The sequence below is a fragment of the Lactuca virosa genome, chromosome 2 (genome assembly GCF_052849685.1).
Source record: "Lactuca virosa cultivar CGN04683 chromosome 2, Lactuca_virosa_CGN04683_v6, whole genome shotgun sequence".
NCBI lineage: Eukaryota > Viridiplantae > Streptophyta > Magnoliopsida > Asterales > Asteraceae > Lactuca > Lactuca virosa.
In genome coordinates this window covers 123,514,587-123,523,856 of record NC_136427.1, presented here as the reverse complement: position 1 = coordinate 123,523,856, position 9,270 = coordinate 123,514,587, and positions in this window count along the sequence as shown.

Below are 9,270 nucleotides of genomic sequence, written 5' to 3'. Positions count from 1 at the left end.
AAATTGGGCCCAAACTCCTTACGTGGGCCTTACCCTAAGTCCATTAGATTATTCTAGTCTATTTGCTTGCTCTTGGATGGTCCATTATTATTCCAATCAACAAGGCCCAAAAGGAAGGCCCAACTCAAAGTCCAAGTGAAATTAGGGTTTTCTCACCTAGCCTATTAAGGACTTAATCCATTAAGTCCATCACTCTTCCATATAAATCATATGGTGTGATTGGGCTTAATACACAATTCCATTCCAATGGCCCAAAAGTGGGTCCAAATAAGTCCAAGGCCCACATATCTAAATTTAGGGTTTTATAAACCCTAATTAGGGTTTCCCACCCAAACATGGCCCAATAGGCCCAAACTAATCTTTAAGCCCATTAGGGTTTTGCTAGTGGGGCACCACCCACTACCACCTCGGGTAGTGGTGGTCAATGGCGGCTCACGGCGGCGGCCACCACCTTACGGTGGTGGTTTGAGTTTCGTTTCATTATTCTTTTGGTAATTACAATTACATTGCTTTAATCCAAAGATAAACACACACACTAACTAACATACACACACACAGCCACCCTAATGGTGGCCGGCGGTGGCTCGCGGCGGCAGCCACCACCTCACGGTGGTGGCGGTGGCTATTCCCGACTTTCTGGCTAGACAAACGCCCCATACATAAACTAGCACACACACCACACGAGATAACACACATTAAAACGGAATCACACACTCACACAATCTCACAGCCACCACCACGACGACTGGTGGTGACATGACACGGCAGGAGGAAGTAGAAGCGGCGACAGGCGATGGTTTGCAACGACAGCCACCACCTCACGGTGGTAGCGAGTTTCCTTGAGTATCGACCTATCAACACACGACCACCTGAGCATGATCGTCACGAGCCAAACACCAAAGCGCACCCCGACCTCAGCCACCCTCGTAGTGGCTCAAGGCAGTTGAAGAAGAACACTAGCCGCAACAGCCGCCCGGATTGGCTGCTACGGCGACATTACGGTGGCAGAAGAAGGAAGAAGAGAGCACGATAGTCCGACCGGTCCATGGGAGCAGCAGGTTGCTGACCATTGCGGTTTACAGCCTTGTCAACAGAACATGGCAGAAGAAGAATAAGGAAACACGAAGAGGTGGCTCAGCAGCGGCACGACAGCGACAGCAGCTCTAGCGGCCGGAGATGGCGGCTCGTTGGTCGGAGAAGCAATGTAACAGTGGCGGTCGGACTCGACACCGACGATGGCGACTGTGGTAGCTTCTTGTGGTAGCGGTCGGACAATGGAGGAAGGAAAAGTGGCGGCTGAGCATAAATTAGGGTTAGGGTTACTCGGCTTCTCTTCATGAAGCGGGAAAGAATGAGCATCGGGTCTTAATCCGTGTCCCATCCAAACATTCGACCATTATGCCAATACTAGTCCCTCCTTCCATAATCTTTTTCAATTTAGCTCCAGAATTTACCCCTTTAGCCCCTGACTTTGAATTCCTTTACAAATTAAATCCAATAGTTATCCTTTTGCCCTTGATTCCATAATTCTCTTTCATAATAAGTCCTAATAATTACCAAACATACCCCCACTTCTAAGATTCTTCTCAATCAACTTCGTAATTTACTAAACAACCCTCAACTATCAAAATTCTTCACAATTTAGTCCCGGAGTTACATTTATTAATTTATTTCTTTATTTATTAATTAAACGGGGTGTTACAGATTTACTGATGTTTCAGTAAATATCTTAGTGTTTATAAGATTAAGCATAATTCTGATACTTTAAACAGATTCAAAGGGTAGCAGAACAAATAAGAAGAATCTATTAGGCAAAAGGTAAAAGATTCTCCAATCTGATAAGAAAGGAGAATACTTTCGTATATGTTTTATGATCATTGTAATGATTGTGGAGCTATATCAGAATTGATCCTCGAAGAACATCTTAATGCAATTGTATGACTAAGAAGATGAATCATATATTGTTGAAATGGTTCAATCAAGAGATGAGTCATACTTCATTTCCAATCAAGTTGTAGAGCTATGCTCTAGTAACTACAAATAGTATCTTGAAACTCATTTCTTACTAAGAAGGTTGAAAAACACCTCGAAATATGTTTGTTACTCAAGAACATATAGAATTGGAGTTGTGATGTTTTCGTTAATCGTGAAACAAAGGATAAACTGAGTCATATTCTATGAAGTTTTTTCTTGTCGGGAATCCACACAAACTTTTGAATATTTGTTTTAGCTCGTCAAGGAATGTTCCTTAAGAGAAAAACTAATATGTCAAGAAGTCAGTAGGAGTCCTATTGATCTTGAGAGTTTCAAGAGTCAACCGACAATAAACATTTTAGTTATCACTAGCACGCGACCTGAGGTTGATAACCTATCGTGTTTGGTTAACACATTCTTAATTCTGTGCACTTCTAACTGAGTTGGCAATGCTTATGAGTTCTATGTTTTCATTTAACTACAAAAGCAAAAAGCACATTGGTCAGTGAAAGTACATTGATCAATATAGGTGAGTTACTAACAACACGGAAGCACTGGTAGACTCTTGTGCTACAAGATGGAAAGAAATTTAAAATAAGCGAAGTTCAATCCATGAAAGGAAAAGTAAATTTGAGTTTGGTTTGGTCCTAAACCTTGTCTTGTGATTGTAGGTTGGAAATGATAAATTTACATGGATGGGAGCGTATGCATCATAAAATCTTGGTGACAAAGTTTTCGCTCAAATTCATGAAAATGATTATGACGAAATACCTTTGCTGATAGATTTTAAAGATCTAATAAAGATCAATATGGATATTAACTTGTAACATTCCGTTTAAAACAAAATAAATAAAATAAAATAAGTAAATAAATATAAATAAATAAATAAATAATAAACCCTAAAACACCAAGATGTATTTTTATATTTTATTTTTAGCCCTAAAGTCGTATTAATTGGCGGGTGTACACCTTGAGGTGTTAAAAGTTATATTATAAGGAATGTCACCCCATTTTCGAATTTAGGCCCGAGGAGGAGCCCAAAGTGAGAAAATGATGAACCACTTAGGAGTTTTTAAGCCTATTACAAATTATCATCCTACATTCTTTTTTTTTTTTTTTGAAAATGTCGAGGGATTCCGGTCCGCAATACGTATTCTAGAAACGTATTTTGTTGAGCAGAGCTTACGGAACACAAACACAAAATGGTTGATTTCTTTTTTGGTTTTGCAAATTTAGCCCATTTTATTTGTTGGGATGGTCCATCTTAGCATTATTGAACTAGCCCATTAAAATTATGATTTAATGGAAGCCCAAAGAATTATTGGAGCCCAAAAACTGTTAAGCCCAATTGCTAATTTGTTTGACCTTTGACCCTTTATTCGGGTTACGAATGTGCACATAGGGCCCACTTGTCTTCCAGCCGACATCCCATTTTCATCATTTGTCACCGGAAACACCAAAGTGAAGAAGGAGTATTGGCGATCAAAGCTGTTGGGATGGACGCCAGCTGCAGTCGGAGTTGTTGGAGGCGGCACATCTGTTACGTCACCCGCTCAAGGTGACTGGCGGCTAGAGGTGGCAACGATGAAGACCGGTGATTAGTGGAAACAAATCGACGGAGGTGGTCGCTGCTTTACTTGATCGTCGATGAACACGATCACTGCCTCGAGGTAATCTGACGGTCATCCTAATCTCCGATCGGCGGAAACAAACCGACAATGCTCTAGTTTCGTTTTCTGGTGGTGAAACGAGAAGAGTGGGGCATGTGACCGCTGCTTCGTTGGGGCTGTGGCATCTTGAAGCTTCTTCGCCAAAACTATTGTTGATTGGTTGGTGGCTCTTCGTCAGAGCTTAGAAACGACTGATGGAGCACGGTTGATGCCGACAGAGTTTGGAGGCCGTCGGGGCTTGTAGATGATGACAGCTGGCAGAGTCGCCGTCGGATGGTTGAAAGGGGCTGACGAAGGCGTCGGAGGACTGCTGCCGGCGAGATAATCGGGGAGTCTCATTTGGGAAGGTCGTCACCGAATGTTTGAGGGTAGAGATGGACCCGGTGGGTCGTAGGTTTTTTTTTTTTTTTTTAAACGAAAAACTATGTAAACATACTTCTAAATACCATATATATCCGCTCTTTTTGTCACTTCATTTTTGTCCTTTGTGTACGCGAACTTAGAGGTGGGGCTGACCACCTTTCGTCTTCTCTCTTTTTTTTTTTTTGTCGGCTGTGGACAAACAACTAGCACTATGTACCATCTTTTGTATATTTTTTTATTTACAATTTATGAGCTGTAAATTGTAACTATGATTACATGTGCATTTTGGCGAAAATAAGATGAACACCAACAGATTTTTGAGATTTTTTTGGATGGGTTTTAGAATGTACAAACACCATAGCAGCATTTATGAGCATATGCTTCATAAGATACTAAATATTCATGAAAACTTCAACTAAAAATAGTTTTTTGGGAATATGAATTTGATAAAGGTGTAAGAACTAAAAAAAACTTGCTTTCCTTCTCATTTTTCTAAATAAATCATGAAAATGAACTCATAAATAAGGTAAAAAAAATTCTTTTCTTTTTACTTTCTGAATAAGTCACCAAAATACAAACGAAAACTGATCTGAAAATGTTTTGTTGAAAGAATAAACTATATTTTTTTGGGGGTTTATGAATTGTACAAGCATTTAAGCTGTGCGTACGAATAACAACTTCAAAAAATGATATTGTGCAAAAAAATCATCAACTAAAAAGATTTTCTCGACAATATAAACTTGTAGAAGTGCACAAACCCACGAAAATTTCTTTCCTCCTTAACTTTTTGAATAAGTTATCAAAATACAAACAAAAACGGATATGAGAAAATCTCCTTCTGTCTGAGAAATGCTTTGATGAGCAAAAACCGACCAGATCTAGAGATCTGATTCTTTCCTCCTTAACGTTTTGAATAAGTTATCAAAATACAAACAAAAACAGATATAAGAAGATATCCTTCTGTTTGAGAAATGATTTGATGAGAAAAAACCAAGAAGATCTAGAGATCTGAGGGAAAAACGAAATAGATATAGAGATTTGAACGTTTGGTACGCAGATCTGGACAGATCTTAGCGAAAGTCGAAGGGATCTAAACAAATGATAGTTGAAATGAACAAATCTTAGTAGCCATGAAGTGAAGAACAATAAATCTAAACGTTAAGTAAGCGAATCTGGATAGACCTTGGTAAGAGCTGAATGGATCTGAACAGGTGATGTTAGGAATAAACAAATCTAAGCAACCCAAAGGTGAAAATGTGTCAGATCTGAACAAATCGGCGGTGAAACTAAGGTTGAGACCAAGAGATGACAATTATTTGTTCTTGGTCCCACGGATGGCGCCAAATGTTGTGATATGCCACCAGGTCTTGGACACTTGGATCCGGATCGAAAATTCGGGTGTGATGTCGTCTGCGTATTCCCGTCTTGATACCTAGCAAGAATCACAACAGATCGTTAGAGTTGACCCAGGGCGTGAGCCCCAGGAGCAAGCTTCAAAAATCAAGTTAGATCAGTCTTGAAGATGAACAAGTTTCTCCTAGCCAGGGTTTGGGTTAAGAGACTAAGGGGAAGTCCCCCCTAGGGTTTGGGTCTGGGTCCTAGACAATGCCCCCTCAAGGAGGAGGACTTATTCTATTTATAGGGGGCAATAAGGTCAAGGGAGAGTTAGGTCAGGCTTTGGGCCGGCCCAACTCAGGACCAAAACATGCCCAACTAGCAAGGTGCTGGGTAAGGCCTCTTGGGGTCTCTAGGCCAGGAGCGAGGGTTAGGCGAGTGCCAGGCGCGGACGCTAGACAAGGTTGGCAGCCCAAGTCTTGACATCTGGACCATGCTAATAGACCATACATTAACAAAAGTAGATAAAATCATATTATATATATACTACGGGGGACGGGAGATAAACACGAAAGTCTATAAACAAAGGGGTAAAAGTGATAATTTTACAAAGTTGAAGGTGGAGGAGGTGAAAATAATAGTTTTAACAAGTAATGGGATTAGAAATATGATTTTACAAAAAAGAGAGTTGCAGATGATTGATCATACATAGTGAGGGGTTAAACTTGAATTTAACGCATTAATAAGCTTGTACCTTATGCATATCCAGATGCACCTTAGCTACAGTAACTTTGCCTCACAAAAACAAAGTTATATATATATATATATATATATATATATATATATATATATAGGCTTATGTTATTCTATTATAACTAATTATTGTGTGGATATCGTATGCTATGAGAATTACTAAGAGAATAAGTTGTTTAGCAATGCGAATACGTTCAACCTTACAAAAATATCGTCATTTTTATGCATTCTCGCTAATTATTATTTATTTTTGTTCTCATACATTGTTTTTCACTCATTTTCATTCTGACAGAATACGACCCAAATAAACATTCTGAGAACATTAGTGAGAATGTGTGTTAATGACAATAGTTATGTAAGATTGAACATATTTATATTATCAAACAACATATTTTCTTTATCATTCTGATAGCTTACGATATCCACACAATAATTAGTTACAATACTTGAACCTAGCTCTCTCTCTCTCTCTCTCTATATATATATATATATATATATATATATATATATATATATATAATTTGTATATTTTGATTACATCCAAAGTTTTTATGTTTATATATGATTTTTTTCAACATTTTTATCATATAATTTTGTTCCTACGCAACGCGCGGGTTTACACCATAAATAGAAGCATGACATCCTTGTACTGTTTTACACCATAAATTACACAAATTTATGAGGAAAAAAGGAAAAAAAAGGGAAAAAAAAAGAGAAGATGTTACCTCTGCAAAATACAATTCGTTGTCGTTCAAGGCGGATAAGCGCTTTCATTTATCTAAGATTTGTTTTGCAGAAAGAGAATTTTTAAGGACACCAATTTATCAATTTCTACATATGTTCAATGAATGTTGATAATTTAATCTTAAATCACTTTGTTGTATAAACCAAAATCCCAATAAGTAGTTTTTTGATTCAGTGATGTTAGATTGTAATTAAATGAATGATGAGAGAAAGAAATATGTGAAATGAATTTCTCATTAATGAAGAAGGTTTAATTACAAAGCTTATATACAAAATAAAATAAAAATCATTACTATAACAACTTTCTATAGCAAAATTATGTAATATGATCAACTAATAACAGAAATAACAGCTTTATAAACCAACAACCCCCCCTCCCCTCTCAAGCTGAAGGGTGTGAATTTAGCTTGGAAACAACATCATCATGAAGAGGACCAGATAAAGGTTTGGTTAAGACACCCGCTAGTTGCATCTTGGTTGAAACATGATGTAATGAAATTAGACCATGAAGAAGTTTTTCTCGAACGAAATGGCAGTTTAACTCAATATGTTTGGTCCTTTCGTGGAAAATTGGATTAGATGAAATATGTATAGCTGCTTGATTATCACATTTAAGTGGAATAGGAGTAATATCAAGGATACCAAATTCATTAAACAAGCAAGTTAACCATGCTAGTTCTGAACACACTCTTCGCGTGGATCGATATTCTACTTATGCGGATGATATGGAAACAGTGGCTTGCTTTTTAGAGTTCCATGAAATGGTTGATCCTCCAAACAAGATAAAGAAATCACTTACAGACCTTCTGGTAATCTGACACGAAGCCCAACCAGAATCACAATAAGCATCAATGTTAAAAATTAAATCTTTGTTGAAGAATAAGCCTTGAGCTTTGGAAGATTTCAAGTATTTTAATACATGTAAACCAACTTCATAATGATCTTGACGGGGATATTGATTGAATTGACTCAAGTATTGAATAGAATATGCAAAATCTTGTCTCGTATGAACTAAAAAAATTCAACTTTTCCAATCAGCTGTCTATAAGTTGTAGGATCATCAAGAGGAACTCCAACATTGGGTTGTAACTTGGTCTTGTTTGGCAAAGGTGTGGAAAATTTTACATTTTCATCAATGGAATAGTGAGAAAGTAATTCATGTATGAATTTACTCCGGTGAATAATCACGCCATTAATAGTTATTGTAAACTCAAGACCAAGAAAAAAATTGATTGTTCCCAAATCTTTAAGTGCCTTGTTGTTGAGTAAATCCTTTAGCAACTAGGTGTGCTTTATGTCTTTTAAGTGATCCATCTGCTCGATATTTGAATTTGTACACCCACCGACATTGTATTGGCTTTTTACACTTAGGTAATTTAACCAAACTCCACGTGTTATTATCTATAAGAGTAGATAATTCGGTTTGCATAGCTTGTTCCCAACAAGGATTACCTTTAGCTTGATGATAAAAGGAAGGTTCTAAATTTGAAGTGTAGTATTAAATGCAAATGAATTAAAATGATGATCATGATCTTGGTAAGATGGGGAAGAAGATGGAATACACAAGCTAGTTAAAGGATGAGAACAATGATCATGAGAATGAACATTGTTACAAACATAATCTTGAAGATAAGCAAGAGGTTGTCTAACTCTTGAAACTCTTTGAATTTGAGGTTGAGTTTGTTCAGGGGAATTTCTATCATTTGGGATTTCATTTGAAGAAACATATTGATTAGTTTGAACATCAGGGGCATTGTTAAAAAATTTGATGTATGAGGTTTTGGTGTAATCAAGTGTAAGGGAAAACCATCTTCCACAAATTGAATATCTCTTATAACTTTTATGGATTTGGTGACAAGATTGAGAACTTTAAATGCCTTATGTCCAATTGGATAACCAATAAAGATACAAGGAGTTGATCTTGGCATGAACTTGTCTTGATGAACAGAAGATGTATCAACAAAACAAAGACATCTAAATGTTTTGAGATGAGAAAGACCTGGCTTTTGATTGAATAACATTTCATAAGGTGATTTGTTGTGTAGAACTTTTGTGGGAATCTAATTGATTAAATGTACTGCAGTTCGAACACACTCATTCCAATAAGCATTACCCACTCCAGATTGAAAATATAAAGGTCTAGCAACCTCCAAGACGTGTCAATGCTTTCTTTCAAAAGTTCCATTTTGTTGTGGGGTATATGCTATCGATTTTTGATGTTGAATACCTTTCTCTTGGAAAAATTTGACCCCTTCATTACTAGAATCAAGCTCTAGAGCATTATATGTTCTAATAATTTTCACTATCTTTTTGTATTGTGTTTGAACATAAGTGACAAAAGATTTGATGAGAGTAAAAACATATCCTTTATGAGTTAACATGTGTATGCATGTATTTCGACTAAAATCATCAACAAATGGTAAGGAAAAAC